This window comes from Triticum urartu, chromosome 5A (assembly GCF_056163025.1).
Source record: "Triticum urartu cultivar PI428250 chromosome 5A, HENAU_Tu73, whole genome shotgun sequence".
In the NCBI taxonomy this organism is placed as follows: Eukaryota; Viridiplantae; Streptophyta; class Magnoliopsida; order Poales; family Poaceae; genus Triticum; species Triticum urartu.
The window spans coordinates 296,154,938-296,165,711 of record NC_141877.1 but is presented as its reverse complement, the minus strand read 5'-3'; positions in this window follow the sequence as shown (position 1 = coordinate 296,165,711).

Below are 10,774 nucleotides of genomic sequence, written 5' to 3'. Positions count from 1 at the left end.
CATGTGGCCCCCGGGGCAGGTGGCCCCACCCGGTGGACCCCCGGGACCCTTCCGGTGGTCCCGGCACAATACCGGTGACCCCGAAACTTGTCCCGATAGCCAAAATAGCACTTCCTATATATAATTCTTTACCTCTGGACCATTCCGGAACTCCTCGTGACGTCCGGGATCTCATCCGGGACTCCGAACAACTTTCGGGTTACCGCATACTAATATCTCTATAACCCTAGCGTCACCGAACCTTAAGTGTGTAGACCCTACGGGTTCGGGAGACATGCAGACATGACCGAGATGACTCTCCGGTCAATAACCAATAGCGGGATCTGGATACCCATGTTGGCTCCCACATGTTCCACGATGATCTCATCGGATGAACCACGATGTCAAGGACTTAATCAATCCCGTATACAATTCCCTTTGTCTAGCGGTACGATACTTGCCCGAGATTCGATCATCGGTATCTCGATACCTTGTTCAATCTCGTTACTGGCAAGTCTCTTTACTCGTTCCGTAACACATCATCCCGTGATCAACTCCTTGATCACATTGTGCACATTATGATGATGTCCTACCGAGTGGGCCCAGAGATACCTCTCCGTCACACGGAGTGACAAATCCCAGTCTCGATTCGTGCCAACCCAACAGACACTTTTGGAGATACCCGTAGTGCACCTTTATAGTCACCCAGTTACGTTGTGACGTTTGGTACACCCAAAGCACTCCTACGGTATCCGGGAGTTGTACAATCTCATGGTCTAAGGAAATGATACTTGACATTAGAAAAGCTTTAGCATACGAACTACATGATCTTGTGCTAGGCTTAGGATTGGGTCTTGTCCATCACATCATTCTCCTAATGATGTGATCCCGTTATCAATGACATCCAGTGTCCATGGTCAGGAAACCGTAACCATCTATTGATCAACGAGCTAGTCAACTAGAGGCTTACTAGGGACATGGTGTTGGCTATGTATCCACACATGTATCTGAGTTTCCTATCAATACAATTATAGCATGGATAATAAACGATTATCATGAAAAAGGAAATATAATAATAATCAATTTATTATTGCCTCTAGGGCATATTTCCAACAGTCTCCAGCATCATCATCCATACCGTCAATGTCTTCGGAGGCGTAGTCCAGCTTGTTGGTTAGATCCTCGACAATGGCTATGAAGTGGGTCATGGGTGGGACGTAAAATTCCCCGCTCTCAGCCCCGAGTCTGGGCTGGGCATAATTCGGAAGCGATCCTTCTGTAATGGCTAGTGATCACATTAAGTCCAGAGCCTCGTTTAAAGGCGAGGGTTGGATGGAGAAACAAGAGTCCATGGGGCTGTCTGGAGTTGGAGCCTCCTGGCGGCGCCCGCTTGATACGGACCTTGAGAGTTCGGACCTGGAGTTCAGCGGAGTGTCCGGTGCTTCTCCGGCAACAAGCTCCATAAGTGCAGAGAGTCCGGCGGGCTCTAGACTCCCGTCTTCAGACCTGTCGGCCTACTCTAGATCTAAGGCCAGAGCGGTAATCGAGGCCGCGAACCCTTCGAAGATCAAATCTCTTCGGATATTAGCGACATAGTTTAGGTTCCCGAAACCAATCTGATGACCAGGGGCGTAGCTCTCAATCTGCTCGAGGTGGCCAATCGAGTTGGCACGCAGTGCAAAGCCGCCAAATACAAAAATTTGTCCCCGAGGAAAAATCTCCCCCGAAACAACATCATTATTGATCGAAAGAGCCATCGAATCCTTTGTCGACAGCACAGAGGAACTCTCAATGAAAGCACCAATGTCGGTGTCAAAACCGGCAGATCTCGGGTAGGGGGTCCCGAATTGTGCGTCTAAGGATCAAAGGTAACAGGAGGCAGGGGACACGATGTTTACCCAGGTTCGGGCCCTCTTGATGGAGGTAAAACCCTACGTCCTGCTTGATTGACTTTGATGAGTATAGCGATTACAAGAGTTGATCTACCACGAGATCGTAATGGCTAAACCCTAGATGTCTAGCTTGTATGATTATGACTGCCTCTACGGACTAAACCCTCCAGTTTATATAGATACCGAAGGAGGCTAGGTTTGTACAGAGTCGGTTTACAGAGAAAGGAATCTTCATGTTCAACGCCAAGCTTGCCTTCCACACCAAGGAGAGTCCCATCTGGACATGGGGGAAGCCTTCTATATTGTATCTTCATGGCCCACCAGTCCGGCCCACGTCACATAGCCCGGACACCTGGGTACCCCCTAATCCAGGACTCCCTCAAACGCATCCAAGCTTTTGCGATAGCCATGGCAGAGCTCGTGGGTGTCGATGAGGTCGAGAGGGCTGGAGTTCCATAGGGGGTGCCACTGCCGGGAAAGGATGGTTGTCCACGCCCCATATTTGATTGGGAGGAGGGAGATGATGACTGTCAACATATCATCGAGGAGGCTGCTGATGAAGTCTAGGCCTGCTGGAGTCGCTTGAGGTTCTAGGTCGCCCCGCCTCCGCTTGTTCGCAGCCCCGTTCTCCACCTCCAGAGTATCCTTGTCAGCAGCGCTTTCTGATAGAAATGTGAGACAGGGAATATTTAGTTAAAATAGGGAAATATAAAAGTATATTGGTAACTAGAAGTTATTAGGTAGGAATATAGTAAGAAAAGGGAATAACAATTGGTTGCTTAAATACTACACAATTCATTTGATATTGCTGGGCAAGTCAACTTGCAGATATTTGAAAAGAAAACATACTTCAAACGAAGTCTGGACGGATGATACCGTCGGGGAAGTTAGCATATATCTCATGACCAGGCCCTTTTATGTGCAGTGCAATTCTAGTGCCAGCTTTCAGTTCATAAAACTTAGAAATTTCTTTCCAAAAGCCAGTGCCAAAATAGGAGTCACCACGATCATCAAGTCTTATAGTAGCAACGATTGTAAATCTATGGTTTTTGTGCAGTATGATATCCCTCAGTCTTGATTTATGAAAAGGGAAAGATTGTGCACTACAAATTCTATTGCATAGCAAGGGACGCGCTGCAGAAAATGGTAGGATTGTTAAACAGAATATGGTAACATGCAAATATGGGCCCAAATTGAAAGAATTGTACATCAGTCGAAATCGAAGGACAAAAATCTATAATTGAACAGATAGGGTAAACATGATGTTATGGAAATATGAGAGTAAATAAAAGAACAATACATCATTAATTTGCCTAATATAGAAAGAAGAGGGGGGAAATCCCCTTTGACGTATATGGTGCATGTGGCATCTTTTATCCAAATGTAGTAATATTTAGAATATGTTTAGGAAAGTAGGCCATGCCAGCCAATTTTGGGTGAGATTGAACATACTGCGCGCGTCCTCAAGTCACCTGGTACACTGAGATGGAATGTGTGGCGGAGGCCGCAAGGTCCTGATGTGTTCGCGTATTGAACACTCTATGAACGGAAGAAAACCCTCAAATCAGCTCAAATAAAAATTGAATTCACGACGATTTCGGCTGGGTGATTAAAGGAGACAGATGAGCTGGGGTAAGAGATGAGATAATATCTCATTAAATTAGTTACCGTGTTGTCCATGAGAAAGAACCCTCGGTACAGCAGATTCCCCAACCGAGTGGAGCTGGGTCGACCGTGAGTAGTGTCAAGAAAGTCGATGGCGATAGGCGGCGGCAAGCGGAAGTGGCGAAATGCGGTGGGCTTTGCCGACAGCCTGGTGGCAGGCGGCGAGCTAAGTGGTTACCGCCGCGATAGGCGGTGCGATGCATAGACGCAGAGGAGCTTGTGCAGGTGTGAATGGGGATCGGAGGGGGTGGCAGGCGGGGTGAGGGTTTTCTTTTTTCTTATTTGAATTGGGTGGTGAGGGTTTTCTGTCCCACAAAGAATTTTGGAGGTGACAGTTTGCTAGAGCCAACCGTGTGTGATTAACGCAACAGGCAAAATGAAAGTCATTACACACGGTTCCAATTTTGGGAACCGTGTGTGATTGACGTACTACTCTGTCCTGGTTTATTGGCGCCTTTTGTAATTTTTACCAAATTTTGACCAAATATTTAACTAAGAAATGTTTATGCATGTCACCAGAACTTACAAAGGGGACCAATAAACCAAGACGGAGGTAGATTCCATCAACCGAACTGATTGCATCCATATCCCACGGTTAGACATAAGTAAACATAGATTAAATATACTCAGACATAGATAATAAGCATACACGTCCACAAGCGTAGTTCAACCATAAGTACATAGTTCAATCATCATTAAGCATACTCAAGCATACATAGTTCGATCCCACATCTCATCTCACATGCCGACACGATCCTGAAGCTTCTCTAGGTACTCGGCGTACGCGTCGTGCGCCACCCTGTGAGAATACTTCTGCTTGAAGGAGCCAACGACCCGTCCTCTTGCATGCACCAGAACACTTAGATACGTGTCATGAAGCTTGTAGTTGCACAATTGGCATCGATAGCCGCCGTTCCAGGTCCTAATATGCCTGTTATGCTTTCTCGATAAAGCTCCCTCGGGATTTGCCTCTTGTACCTCTTCATCCTCGCTGTCCACATCATCAGACAACACCTATACAAATAGTAAAACTAATTTGGCATCAAATCAATGTTTACATGTCATGAAGCAGGATTTGGAATTTATGGCTATTTATTTATACATATCCAGAGATTATGGTTCAATTTTTAAGCACAGTCATCTATGTAGAGACAAATCTTGAAGAAAATAATGGCACAAACATATGTACGTCATTAAAAATCAATTGTCAAGTCCTGGTTAGGAATTATTAGCACGAACACTAACCCTAGTCGGATTACTAGTAGAAATCATTTGCACAGATGAAACAAGTAATCACTTATCACTTGTACCATTCAAACAATCAATACACTACACGGATCTAACGAAACTTACTCAGATTTCATGGATTGGGAGAACATAAACATAGGATTTCTATTCCAAAAAGGGGGAGGCAGGAGTAACCAGAGAAACCCTATGATCTATTTGACACATAAATGGGTATAGATGACTAACCAGCTGTCCATCATTGTCGCAGTCGTCGCTGGAGTGGTCGTCGGAGTTGTCTCTGGGGTCGTCACCAGAGTCGGTGTGGAACTCCGCCTCCGGCCGTGGAAGCTCGACACCATCGACGACGTCAGGGTGCAGCGATAACTCACCGCCGGTGATGGCAACCTCTCTCTCAATCTTCGCGTCGTGCTCCGGTGCTTTAGCAGCCCCGGCGTCGCCACTCCCTCCGATGGGGCGCTTCAGCGGCATCCTCATACACTGACGGCTTTGAGGACTGAGAGCGGCATCGAGGATGCAAGCGGAGAGAGAGGATTGTGTGTGTGGCAGGGATGGGGGTCCAGCCGCTCGGGCGCACCATTAATATGGAGTAGCACTACAAAAAAGACACATCCGTGACATTTTGGGCCGAACGAAATTTTTTTTCTGTCATACATATGACACTTCTATGATGATAATTGTGACAAAACCCGGTATCATCATAGATGTGGTGGGCTCCTACTTCTATGACAAAAAATCGTGACAGAAAATGGGCTTTTCGTCCTGGGCGGGCCGGAGACGCAGCTGCATGACATTCTTTGGGCAGTCCATGACGGAAAAACCATGGTAGAAGCGAGGGCGAGGAAAATTTCGGGGAGTTCCCGGTTACGGTGGGAGGTCGGGGGCCGAGCGATACGCGTTTCTCTCGTACACGTACGCGCGTGTGTGCGAGGCATTGGCTTTAACTGAACCCGAGCGAGGCGTTGGGCTCTAACTGAACCCAAGCGATTGCACTGCAGGATACGCGTTACTGAACCCGAGCGATCGATCGATGGATGTTAACTGAACCCGATCGAGCGATTCCTTCGCTACTACTTCTAACTGAAGCCGATTGATGCTGCCTCTGGGATGAACAGTGAGTGTTGCGGGGGGGGGGGGGGGGGGGTTGGACGAACAGTGAGCAGTGGCGTTGCCTCTGGATGAACAGGACCCTGTGGTGTGGTGGAGGGCTGGATGAACAGTAGACGGTGGGGGGTGCTCATGGAGGGGTGGTTGAACAGGACCCCGTGGTGTGGAGGGCTGGATGAACAGTAGATGGTGGAGGGGTGGTTGAACAGTAGCCGGTGGAGTAGCGCGCGGTGGAGGGTGGATGAACAGGAGCCCGTGGAGGCTGGAGGAGGTCGACGGTAGCTCGTGGAGCCTAGAGGAGGTCGACGGTGGAGATGAATAGTATCCCGTGGAGTCCCGTTTTGCGGTACGCCACACCCCTCCCGATGAACAGGACCCCCGTTTCGACCGTTTTGCAGTACGCCACACCCCTCCCGATCAACAGGACCCCCGTTTTGACCGTAGGGGGTCTGTTTCCTCCGTTTTGCGATACGCCACACCCCGCCCGATCAACAGGACCCCTGTTTCGACCGTAGGAGGTCCGTTTCCTCCGCTTTGCGGTACGCTAGGCCTCGTTTCCATCGCCTGTTCCGTCCAAGCCCTCCCGATGAACATGACCAGGCATTCTGTTCCGACCCAGCCGGTTGGCTCCCACGCGTTTTGTTGCCTCCCGATGAACACGACGCATTCCGTTGCCTCCCGATGAACACACGCATTCCGTTGCCTCCCCATGAACACGACGCATTCTGTTGCCTCCCCATGAACACGACGACAACGCTGTTTCTCCGTTCCGATCCAGCCATGTATACGAGCCCTGGCCGTACGTATGCATGAGTAGGCGGTTGAGACCCCGCCTGTATGTACACATATGTGCCCGTATTTTCTTTCTACCACCCTGGCCGCTGTACGTACGTGTACATGCTACGTGCACGCCTCTACTACGACATGTGCGTGCCTCTACATCGACCTGTATGTACGTACACGTTCGCGACCAGAATGACAACGCTACGTATGCTTGGACTAGGTGGGTCCCGACTGTCAGGCACTTCCTTGCATGTGAAGATGTAGCTGGTGGGTCCCAGCAGTCAGGGGGGCGAATCGTTTTTTTCGCCCGGACGCACTTCCTTGCGTGCGAAGGTGTAGCTGGTGGGTCCCAGCAGTCAGAGGGGATACGTTTTTTTTCATGAAATACGGTGGCCCGTCCAGTGGGTCCCCGCTGTTAGGTGGAGGAATAATTATTTTGCATGTAATAAGGAGGCACTTCCTTGCTGCGGCCGTGGACCCAGCTGTCAGCCTCTCCACGTACAGTCCATGTCCGATGGAAGCCGTTCCTTAACCACGCTGACCACGCCGCGCCGAGAGCACCAGGGCGGTGGACGACGGCGAGGCCTAGGAAGGGGACGACACGGAGCTGGGGAAGACACGGCAGTGGATGCACACACGTAGAGGAGTACGAGGGTTCACTGTTTCGCTGCGGTGTGAGGCTGCCGTCGCCGCAGAATAACAGGGGGTGTGGGTGAGTAGAGGGATGGCCTGGCCAGCGGTGGGAGTAGTAGGGGGCGGTGAGGCCTCCGCCACATTGCAGCTGGCCACGGGAGGCAGGAGCACGAGGCACGACCGGTGCTAGTTTGGGCAGCTGGAGCAAGAAGAACAGAGGTTGAAGAAGCACTACGGCCGTTGGATGGACATCGTACTATCACTGGAGCTAGAATCGTGCATATTGACTAAGTTGACAAAGCCCTCCGTCCCCGTCAACTTAGTAGGCCCACAAGTCAGCCTGCCACTATACTGGGTCCCAGCTAACAGGGGGAGTATTCATTTTTTTTGTGCGTAATAAGGAGGCACTTCCTTGCGTGCGAAGATATAGCTAGTGGGTCCGAGCTGTCAGCGGCGGTAACGTTTTTTTTCCCCAAATATAGAGGCCCTTTCGGTGGGTCCCTGATGTCAGGTGTAGGAATCATTATTTTGCGCGTAATAAGGAGGCATTTCCTTGCATGCGGCCTTGGACCCAGCTGTCGGCCTCTCCATGTACAGTCCACTTCAGATGCATGTTGGTCGTTGACCACGTTGACCAGGCCGCGCCGAGAGCACCAGGGCGGTGGACGACGGCGAGGCCTAGGAAGGCAACGACACGGAGGCAGGGAAGACTCGGCAGTTGTTTGCCACGCGGAGGGGAGTGCGACTGTACGAGGGTTTACTGGTTCGTCTGCCATCGCCGGTGAATAACAACAGGTGTGGGTGAGTAGAGGGATGGCTAGGCCAGCGATGGGAGTACGGTGGGGCGGTGAGGCCTACGCGGCAGCAGAGCCGGCCGCGGGGAGGAGGGAGCAGGCAGTCCCGCCGGTGCTTGTTTGAGCGGCTGGAGGAGGAAGAACAGAGATTGAAGAAGCACGACGGCCGTTGGATGGCCATCCAACAGTCACTGCTTGTGCGTCAACCTTTTTTTAGGGAAGCCTCCAATCTGTGGAAAACAACATATATCCCATCTACCATTATTTCTTATAATTTACAGCCCATTTGCTAATTATTATGGTTTTTTTTGGAGCCCATATTCTTTGTGTTAGCATTACAGCCCATATTATGGCCACGGTTAAAAAATTATACTAAATTTTACATATTTCGGTGCGGTCCGAACTGTTTTTAATCCCGAAATTTCGACTCACATTCAAACTGATTTAAAAAATAAATGTATATCAATATAAAATCCAACAAATTCTCCGCACATAATAATTAATGTAATTTAAAATCTCGAAATGAAAAAAGAAAGATATTTGAAACTAATTACCGGTCTGATGTGTTTTAAAAATGTATAGCCCATTTCTCATTACTGATGGGCCATTTTCTCGGCCAGCCGAATGAAAGCTCTCCTCGTCTTGAAAGATTTGCAGCCCAACAGGCCTGACAAAGCGACTTACTTGGCAAATCACAAAAAAACTGGGCTGTGGCCGTGAACCCAACTGTCAGCCTCTCCACGTACAGTACTATTCCGATGGAATGTCGTTGACCACGTTGACCACGCCGCACCGAGAGCACCAAGGCGGTGGACGGCAACGAGGCATAGGAAGGGGACGACGCGGAGCCGGGGAAGACGCGGTAGTGGATTTCCACGCGGAGAGGAGTACGAGGGTTCACTAGTTCAGGTGCGGTGTGAGGCTGCCGTTGCCGCAGGGCCTGGCTAGCTGTGGGAGTAGTAGGGGGCGATGAGGCCTCAACGACAGCACAGCCGGCCACTAGAGGCAGGAGCAGGCGGTCTCCCCAGCGCTGGTTTGGGCGGCTGGTGCAAGAAGAGCAGCGATTGAAGAAGCAGCAGGACTGTTCGATTCAAATCCAACGGTTACTGCTGCTAGAATCGTTTGTTGACTAAGTTGACAAGCCCAGCGTACGCGTCAACTTAGTAGGCCCACAGGTCAGCCTCCCAACCGGTGCGCCCCAAATGTTAGTAGGAGGAATCATTTTTTTCGCGTAATAAGGAGGCAGTTGATTGCGTGCGACCAGGCCAGCGGAGGGAGTAGGGTGGGCCGGGGAAGCCTGCACGGCATCACAGCGGGCCATAAGAGGAGGGAGCGGGCAGTCCCGCCGGCGCTAGTTTAGGCGGCTGGAGCAGGAAGATCAGAGATTGAAGAAGCACGTCGGCCATTGGATGGACATCCAACAGTCACTGCTGCTAGAATCGTGTGTTCTCTGACAAAGCCTTGCGTAAACAAGTCAGCCTCGAAATCTGTGGTGTGTATAGCCCATTTGCTATTATTTTTATAATTTTTACTCATTTTCTAATTCATATGGAATTTATTGCAGCCCGTTTTCCATTTTTAGAATTGCTGGCCATTTTTTGGTCAGTACCAGGGTCAAAAAATTAACTAAATATGTGGGAAATTTTGAAAATTCGCAAATTTTTGCTGGGGGACGAAATATTCTTAATCCAAAAATTAATAGCCATACTAAAACAAATTTAAAAATAAATTAGTACTATGTCATGTTAAATCTAATGAAATACGTATAAGATATCAGTGAAGAACAAAAACAAAAAAAGAAACTTATATCCCATTTGCAATAATTTTTTTGGAATTTTCAACACCTTTTGATATTACATTTAACAGACATTGACCATACTCTTAAGCCAGGCCGGAATGCATCCCTCCTCGTCTTGAAATATTTGCAGCTCAGTAATTCGGAGAAAAAAATAGGCCTAGCTTGGGTATTCTTCAAAAAGAAATACCGAGCTACCTATTTTCCCAAAGAACTGGTGCATGAGCATTTAGATTTATTTATTTATTTATTTACTTATTTATGTTTAAGGGACCATGAGCATGTACCTGGGCCGGATTCATGTGAGAGCCTCCCTTCCAGTTAATTATGGGCTTCTCTATTGGGCCTTCATCAGTGGGCTGCATGTTATCAACAAGTGGAAAATGTGTTCCGTATGAAAAATAGTATGCGCTACGTACGGTACGGGGCACTAAAGGATCGAACCGTGCAACGAATTCCAAAACATTGTGTTTGTCGTTCTAACAACACATTTATTCAACCAACAGACGAAATATACTACTGATTGTACATTGAAAACAATACCAGCAACAACCAGGGCTGGGGGTGCAACAGAATCAGTAAGCAGGCCAGAAGAGTGAAGACGCAGCTCTCTCTTCCAAACCAAACATCAGCCTGTAGGAAATATGCCCTAGAGGCAATAATAAAGTTATTATTTATTTCCTTATATCATGGTAAATGTTTATTATTCATGCTAGAATTGTATTAACCGGAAACATAATACATGTGTGAATACATAGACAAACAGTATGTCACTAGTATGCCTCTACTTGACTAGCTCGTTGAATCAAAGATGGTTAAGTTTCCTAGCCATAGACATGAGTTGTCATTTGATTAATGGGGTCACATCATTAGAGAATGAT